Raw genomic sequence first — 14,113 nt, forward strand, 5'->3', positions numbered from 1 at the left:
GTTGGACGATTTGACTGAGGACTGGTGAAACCGGATGGCTACACCAGGTTCCAATCTGATTTGGCAGAGTTTCTACAGCTGGATGCCCTTCCTAACGCCAACCACTCTGAGAGTGTAGTGGGTGCTTTTACGTGTCACCCGCACGAAGGTCAGTCAGGCGGTACTGGCAACGGCCACGCTCAAAATGGTGTATTTTATGTGCCACCCGCACAAGAGCCAGTCCAGGGGCACTGGCAACGATCTTGCTTGAAAATCCTACGAAGGCCAGTCAGGCGGTACTGGCAACGGCCACACTCAAACTGGTGTATTTTATGTGCCACCTGCACAAGAGCCAGTCCAGGGGCACTGGCAATGATCTTGCTCGAAAATCCTACGAAGGCCAGTCAGGCGGTACTGGCAACGGCCAAAAAGATGCTTAAAAATGTCTGAAGGAGTGGGATATGGCCCAATCATACAGATATTTAATCAGATTGCCCAGAGAGGGATCATATCTAATGGTAGGGCCTTATAGCCAGCTGCTACAAAGCTAATGGACATGCTTTAAACAAAAGTAATTACTGAGGTATCAAATTGCTGGATGGACCAGATCCTGAAAGATATAGAAAGGGTCGTAACCCTTACTAATTAGGAAGAGACTTTACCCCAGAGGAAATGCAGTTTGGTTTTGTGCCAGGGAGAAGTAGTACTATTGTTGGCTTATTAAGGTAACTGCAAGAGAAACATTTCGTGAAAAATAGACAGCTGTACTTGGCATTTGTCAGCATAGTGAAAACCATTGACAGGGTCCCTTGCTCCCTCATCTGGTGAGAGCTGTACAAGTCATGTATAGGGATGCTGTCAGTAAGATGAAAGTCAGCAATGAATACGACTACAGATTCAGTGGGCAAGTAGGAATCTTTCAAGGCTCAGTTCTCAGCCCCGCTCTTGTTTATCATAGTCCTCGAGGCCATTAACAAAAGAATTTGAAACTGGTCTTCATGGGAGCTTCTCTACGCTGATGACACTGTTCTTAAAACTGAATCTATTGTAGAATTAGAGAAGAAATATTTCAAGTGTAGAGGCAAGGCTTGAAATCAAAGGTCTTTAGGATTAATTTAGCAAAGATCAAAGAACTAGTTAGCAGGAAAGCAGACAAATTACTAATCCTTTCAGGAAAACGGCCTGGTGTGATATGTAGAAAAGGTGTAGGTAGAAGTTCCATATGGCCTACCTGGTGCAAGCTACAGGCACATAAGGAGTGCAGTGGGACCACAGGAAGGTTAACAGTGAAAGGTGTCACCAACACATAGGAAATACACACGTGTGAAATCTGACTGCTGACCACTGTTGCTGCCATCTACAGTTGTTTGCAGACTAAGAGGTGGAGAGAAAGAGAATTTGCCAAGAAATAGAAAAGAGGGAGAAACTTCGTTCAAGGGGAGAGAACTGCTGTGAGTTTTTTTTTTTTTTTTGGTGCATTCTTATTATGTGAGTGAAAGGACATATGAAAGAATATTTCTATATAATTCATTTTTTATTTTTTTATTTCCTGTTTTGGATGTTCTGGTAGCTGCAAGTAAAAGCAGATAATGTTATTTCACTCTTTTTGGAGCTTATCAATGCAACTTGGGATCATGAAACTACATGGCCTATGTTTATTTAAAACTATATATACGATTGATTTTCTTTTCACCTTTTTTTTTTTTTTTTTAAACAGTGGAGAAAAGAAATGAAGAAAGTGAGAGAGGGAGAACAATGAAAGCCCCTGAGTCATTTACAATTAAAATTATCATTAACATTATATTGAGTACGATCGATATTTTCTATTTCCTTTACTTTTAACAGTGGAGGAGGAATAGATTTCCCTTAGTGCCAAGGAGGATCTTTAGAAATAGTTGATAGTTTCCATTATGTAGGTGACCAAATTAGCAGTGGTGGAGGATGATCTGAAAGCATAGTTGCTAGAATAAGAACCAGCTGGACAAAGTTCAGAGAGCTATTAGTTTTGCTGCTAACAAAAGGCCTTTCCCTCAGAGTGAATGGCAGATTGTATGGTGCTTGTGTGTGAACAACTATGCTTCATGGCAGTGAAACATGGGCTACTGTGACTGGGGATATGTGAACACTTGAAAGAAACAAAGCCAACATGCATATTGGATGTGCAATGTCAGTGTGCATGCATGACAAAGTGTAAATGTGCTGAGAGAAAAATTGGGTATAAGAGGCATCAGATGCGGTGTGCAAGAAGAAGGCTTTGGTCAGCCCAAGGCTATTGGAGAAGATACTTGCCCAAGGTGCCATGCAGTGGAACTCAACCCAGAAATGTGTGGTTGGGAAGCAAGCTTCTTGCCACAGAGCCATGCCTGCACTTATATACCTTTACCATCTCATTCTCCTCTCTCCCTTCTCTCTCTCTTTTCTCCCTCTTCTCTCTCTACTCACCTTTCTACTTCCTCTCTCTCTCTCTCTCTCTCTCTCTTCTTTCTCCCTCCTCTCTCTCTCTTCTCTCTTTGGGGACGGGCTGGATATGGCCTTGTTTCGAACATAAAAGAAGTAGAACGTGTTGACTGGATATAGCTGGTTTGAATGCCAAAGGGTTAAATATTACCATCAGTCCCTATCTAACATTAGTGAACTTTAAGTCACAATGCTTCTTATAAATAGACAAATATTACTCACACACAAAGCCAAATGAGGAAACCTTATATACGCATAAAAATTCTAACCACCCTCCATCTACAACAAGGGATCTTGCCGCAAGCTAAGTAGAAATATTTGTGAGTTAACTTCGGTAACATTTTCAATAAAACATGCTTCTTTTACAATAATGAATTAGTATGAGCAAGCTTTTGTGGGCAACTTGTATTCAAGAAACTTCTTCCACACAACAGAAAAAGGAAGACAGGAAAAGGATTTAACCAAACAATATTTACCACCCATGCACAAATACAACAAACTCTGTAACACTCACAATGTTAAGATCAGCTAGACTTGCCTAGATGATATTGCTTTCCAGATCTCTGCATAACCTACAAAACACAAAAAAAAATAAGATGCTAGACATCTTCCACCACAATAGCAAAATAGTAACTGTAGAAAATATTTATTTAAAAGTATATTTATTATTTAAAAATAATATTTTGTAAAATAATGTGTGTATCTGTTTGTATGTGTGTATATATGTACACATACATATGTATAAATAATATGTGTTTGGGTATGCTTAGATACATAAATATGTAAAAATATTTACGTGCATATGTGTGTGTATACATATATACAAATATAAATAAATGTACATACACACACACAATATATATATATATATATATATATATATATTCATTCATAACTATAGTTATATTTGTGATGTATGTATGCATGTGTATATGTACATATAAACATAAACACACACACAAACAATACATAGATCTTAATATTGCTTCATTTCCTATTATATACCAAAAAATACTTTAAAATATACAAAATCAAAGATCCTTAAAAAAGAAGCAAGATGTTTCAAAAAAACGAAATTGGTACGCAAATACAGAGAGAGGTACTAACAAATGGCAGCAGCAGCAGCGGCAGCGGAGTCGGTAGTGGTGGCAGTAGTAGTAGTAGTAGTAGTAGTAGTAGTGAATAGCAACAACAATTATGAAAACAGTAATTTTAGCAACAACAATACCTAGGTAATGTTTATGAGGACGATGATGATATTGATGATGATGATCATCATGACTTCGACGACGACGATGATAATAATAATAATAATAATAATGATGATGATAATAATAATAATAATAATAATAATAATGGCAATAATAAGGATAATGGAAGTAATCACTATATTACTAAAATAATAAAGATGGAAATAATAATAATAATAATAATAAAGAAGAAGGAGGAGGAGGAGGAGGTGGAGGGCAAGAATGAAAACAGTAACAACAACAGTTATAATAATGTTTATAGCCATATCAACAGTAACCACATCGACAATAAACACAACAAACAAAAACGCTAATAATGATATATAACAACAACAATAATAATGAATAAATAACAATGTATAACAGTAATAATAATAATAATAACAACAATAACGACAGCAACCACCACAACTCCAAAAACAACAACAAATAATAATAATAATAATAATAACAATAATGATAATAATAATAATAATAATAATAAAATATTTCCGAGAATTGCAAAGCATAAACAAAATGCCACAAGAATTATTTCAGAGAAAAAAAAAATTTTTATATTTTCTTTCTTTCTTTCTTTATTTTATTTTATTTTCAAATTATTAATTTTTGTGTTTTGTTTTGTTTGTTTTTTTTATTTTGTCTTTATTTCCCTTTTTTTTTTTCTCCTTCAGAAACTCTGAAAAGTTTTCAATCTGAAGATTAAGTGAAAACAACAACAACAACAATATTATTAACAAAATTAGAAAAGAAAAACTCCCAAATTTTCCTGTTATCTCTCTCTCTCTCTGTCTATCTCTCCCTCTCACTCACTCTATCTATCTATTTAAGTATCTCTGCTTTTCTCTTTCTCTGGCTCTGTCTGCCTCTCTCTCATTCCTCCCTTTCTGCATGTCTCTATCTGTTTCTATCAGTCTTTCTCTTTCCCTCCCTCTCATTTTCTCTCTCTCTCTACATACACACATCACTTGAAGAAAAATTTCCACACAAGCAGAATACACCTAACAAATGAGTGTATAAAAGGTTTATTGAATACTGTAGATATATATATATATATATATATATATATATATACACATAATTTTTTACATCTGGCTATATAGCCTTTTCCGTTTGTTTTCCTGTCTTGTTTTCTGTCCGCCACTACATTCCTCCATGGTACAAATTTGGTTTGTGTATACAAATTTAATTTGCGGTCCATGGGAAGAGCCATTTTAACGATGCGTCCTGCCCTACTCTTCGAAACGCCTGTATTAGAATGGGGGTAGCTGATGAAGGAAAATGTTCTCTATGTGGCCTGTGTGTTTTCTGTACTCTGGTTATTATTACTTTTTTGTCTACGTTTTGTTTGCAATGTCCTGTACCCAGATATGCACCTATATATACAGGTAGACGTAGGTATGCACATACCTGTACGTATATATGCATATACTCATTTATCATTTGTTTTATATATATATATATATATATATATATCTTGCTTGTGTGGAAATATATATATATATATATATATGAGGGGATGCTGTAAACTTCCTGGCTTTGGGCAAAAAAAAATGCAGGAGGATCAGTTAATTATGATTTTATTCAACATATTCCCCTCTTAGATTCACGCACTTTTTGGCAGTGATCCTTCAGTTTTCCTAAGCCCTGTAAAAGAACTTGGTAATTTGGGCCTCCAACCAGTTCTTTCACGATAGCCTTAAAGCCAGGAACTCTTCAACCCTCCTTATATGTATGTATATATGTATGTATGTATGTATATATGTATGTATGTATGTATATATGTATGTATGTATGTACGTACACAGACATGAAAGAAGTAAATAGACACCCTTATAATCATTAAAATTTCTTTAAATCTGAAATTATGCATTCAAATTATTTGTTAGTTATTATAATGTGAACATTTAATATTTAGTAGGCATATTTAATATGCTTAATAGGGGTCCTTTCAATGCAAGGACCCAATTAGGCATGTTACTGATCAGATGGTGAATATTCTCTTGCGGAATTTCTTGCTAAGTTTCATGCAATAATCTCAAAAGAGCTGGCTTTGAAGATGCTTTCTTGTTCTGTTTATGTAATGTCCTGTCCATTATGCCTCAGAGGTATTCTATAGGGTTCATATCTGGTGATTGGTTTGGGTATGGAAGCTTTCTAATGCCATTCTTTTCCAACAAACCTTGGAAAAATTTACAACAGGTATATAGTCCATTTTTGTATTATAGTGCATTGTTGTACCATTCAAAACTTTTTATTCTTTATATATATATATATATATATATATATATATATATATATATATATATATACATATATATACATACATACACACATATATATATATATTTATGTGTGTGAGTGTGGGTCTTTTGTGTCTGTTTGTCCCCCCACCATCACTAGACAACTGATGTTGATGTGTTTATGTCCCTGTTACTTAGCAGTTCAGCAAAAGAGACTGATAGAATAAATATTAGGCTTACAAAGAATAAAACTTGGGGTTGATTTCTTTAAGGTGGTGCTCCAGCATGGCCTTAGTCAAATGAATGAAACAAGTAACAGAATAAAAGAAAAGAAGAGAATAATTGTCCTTTACAGCAGTGCTACTCAAAGTGCTGGTCTGCGGACAGGTACCAGTCCATGGACCGGCGCCGGTCTGTGAGTCATCAGCTGCCGGTACACAGCAAGCTTCCAGAAAAGAAACATTATAAAATGCTTATGTAATATTGTATTATTTGTTTACAAAATAAATATAAGAGTATATTCATTATATACTCTCATTTACTCGTTTCAGTCATTTGACTGTAGCCATGCTGGAGCACCGCCTTTAGTCGAGCAAATCGACCCCAGGACATATTCTTTGGGAGCCTAGTACTTATTCTATCGGTCTCTCTTTTGCCGAACCGCTAAGTTACGGGGACGTAAACACACCAGCATCGGTTGTCAAGCGATGTTGGGGGGGACAAACACAGACACACAAACACACATGCACATATATATACATATACATATATACGACAGGCTTCTTTCAGTTTCCGTCTACTAAATCCACTCACAAGTCTTTGGTCGGCCCGAGGCTATAGTAGAAGACACTTGCCCAAGGTGCCATGCAGTTGGACTGAACCTGGAACCGTGTGGTTGGTGAGCAAGCTACTTACCACACAGCCACTCCTGCAATTATGAAAAAAAAATTTCATTTTTAATTTCTTAGCTCCCACTCTCACCCCATAGATCTTGAAAGTTCCACTCTTTTCTGAATTTTTTTTTTTTAATCAGAGTTTAGAATAGAGACAGTCCAAATTTTTATGCTTAAATCCTAGCCATGGTCCTGCTTCGGTGCATCATCGTTCCATTAAATGTGTTTATGGGGAGAAAAATACTGATAAACACCAATACGTGTCAGAGTGACAAAGAAACGAGGAAAATATCAGGTGGTCGTGATATGTGCTAAAAACAACAGTTAAAATCACTCTCAAAATAAATTTTTCGTTTTTTGTTGCATAATCATATGAATTCCCACGCATAGAAAACAAACGCACAAAAATTTTCTGAAGTTTCCAAGAAATAACAAAGTTATGATGAGATATTTTGAGGTGCTTAAACCAGAATTCTACCCCCTCTTCTTTTATATTCTTATTCAGGCCTTTTTTTTTTTTTGTTTCTTTGCTCTTTTAGAACATCAATCATTTCTTGTAATTTCTCACTGCTGTCTGCCAATAAAGCCGTATCATCAGCATATCTAATATTGTTAATGTTTATGTTAATGACTACAAATCCTTTGATTTCATTTGATTTGCTGACTATAAATTCAGTATAGATATTAAATAGGCATGGTTATAAAACACATCCTTGTCTTATGCCTCTTTTGATCTTTGCTGGTTCTGAAAAGTTCCTGCTCTTCTCTAACGGCTGATTTTTCTCTTTTGCCTCTTTTTTTTTTTTTTTTTTTTTTTTTGATTCCAATATAACACATATTATATTAAGGTAGCAAGCTGGCAGAACCATTAGCTGTTGTTGGCACTCTGTCGCTTACGACGTCGAGGGTTCCAGTTGATCCGATCAACGGAACAGCCTGCTACTCGTGAAATTAACGTGCAAGTGGCTGAGCACTCCACAGACACGTGTACCCTTAACGTAGTTCTCGGGGAGATTCAGCGTGACACACAGTGTGACAAGGCTGGCCCTTTGAATTACAGGCACAACAGAAACAGGAAGAAAGAGGGAGAGAAAGTTGTGGTGGAAGAGTACAGCAGGGTTCGCGACCATCCCCTGCCGGAGCCTCGTGGAGCTTTAGGTGTTTTCGCTCAATAAACACTCACAACGCCCGGTCTGGGAATCGAAACGGCGATCCTATGACTGCGAATCCGCTGCCCTAACCACTGGGCCATTGCGCTTCCACAGAACCATTAGCACACTGGGCAAAATGCACAGCAGTATTTCGTCTGTCTTTACATTCTGAGTTCAAATTCTGCTGAAGTCAACTTTGCCTTTCATCATTTTAGGGTCGATAAAATAAGTACCAGGCATACACTGAGGTCGATGTAATCAACTTGGCTCCTTCTTCCAAAACTGCTGGCCTTGTGCCAAAATTTCAAACCAATATAACACAGATAATTATGATATCCTTGTGCATGGTGCAGTGGTTAGAGCATCGGGCTCACAAACATATGGTAGTGAGTTCAATTCCCGGACCGGGTTGTGTGTTGTATTCTTGAGCGAGTCACTTTATTTCACATTGCTCCAGTTCACACTCAGCTGTAGAAATGAATTGCGACGTCACAGATGCCAAGCTGTATCGGCCCCTTTGCCTTTCCCTTGGATAACATCAAGGGTGTGGAGAGGTGACTGCTGGATTTGTGACTTGCAGGGGAACTCACTAGATCCAATCCCATGATCAGTCATGACCAAAGGGGGGGGGGGGGGGGGGGGGGGGGGGGGGGGGTTCTTTACTCTATCTATATATATGCTACCAGATATAGTTAAACAGGGATTGAAACATGACTGATGTTGCATTTAGCTGGTAGACCGGATAAAAATTTGTTGTTTGCAATAGAGGCAATATTAATTGAATATGGCATGGGTGTGGCTGTGCAGAAAGAAGCTTGCTTCGCAAACACATGGTTCTGGTTTCAGTCCCACTGCGTGGCACCTTGGTTAAGTGTCATCGACAATAGCCTCAGGCTGACCAAAGACTAATGAGTGGATTTGGTAGACAGAAGCCTGTCGTGTATATATATATATATATATATATATATATATATATATATATATATATACACACATATATATCCACATATATATGTATATATGCACATACATATAAGAAGGGATGACCACTAAGTGGACATCCATTATACTAGAAATAGACCATCTATGGTCAAACCACAAAAGAAGAGAATATATATATGTATATGTATATATCCACATATATATACATATATATATGTGCGTGTGTGTATATGTATATATATATATATATATATATATATATATATATATATATATATATATATATATATATATATATATATATATATATATATAATATATACACACACACACACATATATAAATATATATAGCCATGTGTCTTTTTGTCTGTGTTTGTTCCCTCTCTCCACTGCTTGGCAACAAGTGTTGGTGTGTTTACGTCCTTGTAACTTAGTGGTTTGGCAAAAGTGATTGATAGAATAAGTACCAGGCTAAAAAGGGAAAGCAACCAGGGGGTTGATTTATTGGGCTAAAAATTTTTCAAAGGCGATGCCACCCCCAGCATGACCCCCCCCCCTAATGACCGAAACAAGTAAAATATATAAAAACCTAAAAAACTGAATAAAAAAAACAATAAAAAAGATAACACTGCTTTCGTTGCTAATAACAAATTGTAAGAAATACCTTAAATAAATGAGATGTGAAGCTGATAGCTCTAAAGTCAGAGCACTCAGTGGCCATAGATTATTCCAGCAAGGTGATAAATACCAAAAATCGGAAATCTTCAAGGAGGTGTCCAAAGTCATAAATGTCATTGGAAAGTTCTGTGAATTTGTCATCACCGTAATCCTCAAGTGTTTTCAATAATTCTTGTTATTGTGTCAGGGGCCCTTGAGTTTTCCTGTTTTCCTCGTCATCTTCTTGCTGGTCTTAATAGATGTTTTGAAGTCGGAGGTGGAACATGGTGTCAAGAAGATTAGAAGGGGAAAAAGGTGAAGCCCCCAGGGCTCAGCACAAATAACGTGTGAAATGTTATAGCCATTACAAGCTTATGGTATCGACAGATTCACAGATGTGTACACGCGCACGCGTGCGCATGCACATACACAGACACAGACACACAAACACACATGCACGGATATAGATACATATATATACACCTACTTATATATGTATGCTATGTATGCATATACACATACACACATGTATATGTATACATACATATATATATATAAATATATATATATATATATATATATATATATATATATATATATATATATATATATATATATATATATATATGGAAAAAGGACAAAGTAGTAAGTGCTAAAATACTTTTATAAAGAACATTACAGAACCGGTTTCGATCCTTGAGATCTTTTCAACAGTAAATATGGATAATAGATTTTTGAAAAATTATTGAAAAATTAAATTTTGGTAAATTTAAAAGAAAAGTCTTTTTAAAGACATATTTTTATAGTATTCAAGTAACATCAACGGCATTTTTCTTGTTTCTGCCTGTCTCTGTTTCACTTGTTAACTCTTGTGGGTTCGAAGAAGGAGTGCTATGATAGTAGCAGTGTTAATTGGTCGGGTGTCCTGACATTGACCTGTTGATGGACTTGTTTTGAAGTCGGAGGTGGAACATGGTGTCAAGAAGATTAGAAGGGGAAAAAGGTGAAGCCCCCAGGGCTCAGCATTATAAACAATACAGTGATCTGTATTGTTTATAATGTTTGCGTGGGTGTTATTCTAGACAGCAGTAGTAGTACTAAAGTAAGGGAGGAGGTGTATGAATGTATATGTGTACATATATATATATATATATAATACACACACACACAACACACACATATACCGGGTGTTCCAAAAGTCACTGATGGGTTTCAATTTTTGATAACTTTCTTAACTTTACAAATAAATGCATGAAATTTTGCTACAGTATAAAGGAAATAATGGAAATTAATATACCTAAGTCAAATTTTGCAACACCACTACATCACATCTGAAAAATGACATCTTTTAAATGGCAGCCATTCTTGGCTTCGCCCACCCGTGCTCTTTCCAAAACTTGCACCACAATACCCTGAAGAGTTTCAGACCCCACTTCTCTGATTTCTCTACTGATGTTCTCCTTCACTTGCACCAGGGTCTCCAGTTTGTTGACATAAACACTCTCTTTCGGGCATCCCCACAAGAAAAAATCCGGGCTAGTCAAGCCTGAGGAATGTGAAGGCCAGTTGACATTGCTGTAGCAGGAGATTATTCTCTCTCCAAAGCACTGCTGTAGCAACTGCATTGTTTCTCTTGTGGTATGAGCAGTTGCCTCATCTCCCTGGAACTGTGTGTGAGGTCTCTACTTTGAGTGGCCTTCCTGTTCCTCAGATTTGACTAGCCCAAATTTTTGCTTGTGGGGAAACCTGAAAGAGAAGGTTTATGTCAAGAAACCAGAGACCTTGGTGCAACTGAAGGAGAACATTGATAGAGAAATCAGAGAAGTAGGGTCTGAAACTCTTGAGGGTGTTATGGTGCAAGTTTTGGAAAGAGCATGGGCATGCAAAGCCAGAAATGACAGTCATTTAAACGATGTCATTTTTCATATGTGATGTAGCGGTGTTGCAAAATTTGACTTGTGCATATTAATTTCCATAGTGGGACACAATACTCGATTTAACAACAAATTAAAAGCACCCACTACACTCTCTGAGTGGTTGGCATTAGGAAGGGCATCCAGCTGTAGAAACTCTGCTAAATCAGATTGGAGCCTGGAGTAGCCATCTGGTTCACCAGTCCTCAGTCAAATCGTCCAACCCATGCTAGCATGGAAAGCGGACGTTAAACAATGATAATGATGATGATGATGTAAACACACACACACACACACACACACATTAGGTGGAAGAATGACTATGTGGTTGAGATGTTTGCCTCCCAAGCACATGGTTCCTTATTCAGTCCCTCTGCATGGTACCTTGGGTAAGTGTTTTCTATTGCAGCCCGGGCCAACAACAGGTCTGTGACACAATTTGGTAGACAGAAACTGCAGCATTGGTCATAAGAAAATGACCGAAAAACATGTTTATAAGGAAGGGCTGTTTGCTTCACATGCCTCATGTGCTAATTCTGCCTATAAGAAAGGAACAAATAATACAATGTGGCGCAGGTCATAAAACCCGGGCAACGCCGAGGTGAGGTATGTAGAACATGTCGGGAGGAATGCTTCAAGCACGGGTTGCTAGAAGATGGAGCACAGTGTCATACAACGCTGGCAGAGGGCGCCCAAAAGTCTCAAAGTATTGTTTGCAGTGATATTGCAAACATGCATGTCATGTGATCCCAGTTCTTTGTGGTTCAAGTACAGAGATGTGGAAAGGGAGATAACATCTTCATACCAAAGATTCCCCTTATTCTGTCAGAAGCAGAAATCCCCTTTACTTTCAGGTGGCTGCAATTTCTTGTTCGTGTAAGTTTTGCGACATCCAGCAACAAATCACAGGGGTAAATGCACTCTGTGGCAGGACTTCACCTGGAGGACTCATTAGCAGCGCTGCCGAAGTTGGTAAGTTTGTATAGTTTTGTATGTTTTTACCGAAAAATTGACCGCATTGTATGTTTTAGAAATTTTTAAATTTCAATATTCTTTCTTTCCCATATGTATTTTCATAAATTTCAAGTCATTACACACCCATTTATTTCAAATTTTCTAAGAAAAACCAGTATTTTTCTCTATTTTTGTGATTATCACGTATTTCAAAAATATTTTGTAGGTTTTTGTGAATTTTGGTATGTTTTGGCATGGAATTCTTCACAATTTTCAAAGAAGCTTTGACGGTGCTGGCCATTAGACTAGAAAATAAGTGTTCTTAGAATGACAAAGCATACACACCCTGAGCAACACTGGGTACCTCTGCTAGTATATATATATATATATGTGTGTGTGTATATATCATCATCATCATCATCATCATCGTTTAACGTCCGCTTTCCATGCTAGCATGGGTTGGACGATTTGACTGAGGACTGGTGAAACCGGATGGCAACACCAGGCTCCATTCTGATTTGGCAGAGTTTCTACAGCTGGATGCCCTTCCTAACGCCAACCACTCAGAGAGTGTAGTGGGTGCTTTTACATGTCACCCGCACGAAAACGGCCACGCTCGAAATGGTGTCTTTTATGTGCCACCCGCACAAGCCAGTCCAGGGGCACTGGCAACGATCTCGCTCGAAAATCCTACGGGAGCCAGTCAGGCGGTACTGGCAACGGCCACGCTCAAAATGGTGCATCTCATGTGCCACCCGCACAAGAACCAGTCCAGGGGCACTGGCAACGATCTTACTTGGCTTGCCGGGTCTTCTCACGCACAGCACATTTCCAAAGGTCTCGGTCAGTAGTCATCGCCTCGGTGAGGCCCAATGTACGAAGGTCTTGCCTCACCACCTCAGCCCAGGTCTTCCTGGGCCTACCTCTTCCACGGGTTCCCTCAACTGTTAGGGTGTGGCACTTTTTCACGCAGCTATCCTCATCCATTCTCACCACATGTCCATACCAGTGCAATCGTCTCTCTTGCACGCCACAACTGATGCTTCTAATGTTCAGCTTTTCTCTCAAGATACTTACACTCTGACGGGTATTCACATTGATATTACACATCCAACGGAGCATACTGGCTTCATTCCTTGCGAGCTTACGTATGTCCTCAGCAGTTACAGCCCATGTTTCACTGCCATGTAGCATGGTTGTTCGTACGCATGCGTCATACAGTCTGCCTTTTACTCTGAGTGAGAGTCCCTTTGTCGCCAGCAGGGGTAAGAGCTCTCTAAACTTTGCCCAGGCTATTCTTATTCTAGCAGCTACACTTTCAGCGCACCCACCCCCACTACTAACTTGGTCGCCCAGATAGCGGAAGCTATCGACTACCTCTAGTTTTTCACCCTGGAATGAGATAGAAGTTGTTTCCTGTTTGTTTACAGTCTTTATTGCACCTGAACATCTGCCACAAACAAAAACTAACTTGCTAGTTAACCTGCCTTTGATGTTGCTGCACCTCTTATGTGTCCATAGCTTGCACCGGGTACATCTTATAGAGTTACTACCTACTCCTTTTCTACATACTGAGCAGGGCCATCTACCTGAAGGGGTTTGTGTTTTATCTACCTTCCTACTTATTAGGATTTTGGTTTTAGCTAGGTTGACTCTAAGGCCCTTCAATTCTAGA

Source organism: Octopus bimaculoides, chromosome 30, assembly GCF_046866305.1.
Source record: "Octopus bimaculoides isolate indiv1 chromosome 30, ASM4686630v1, whole genome shotgun sequence".
In the NCBI taxonomy this organism is placed as follows: domain Eukaryota; kingdom Metazoa; phylum Mollusca; class Cephalopoda; order Octopoda; family Octopodidae; genus Octopus; species Octopus bimaculoides.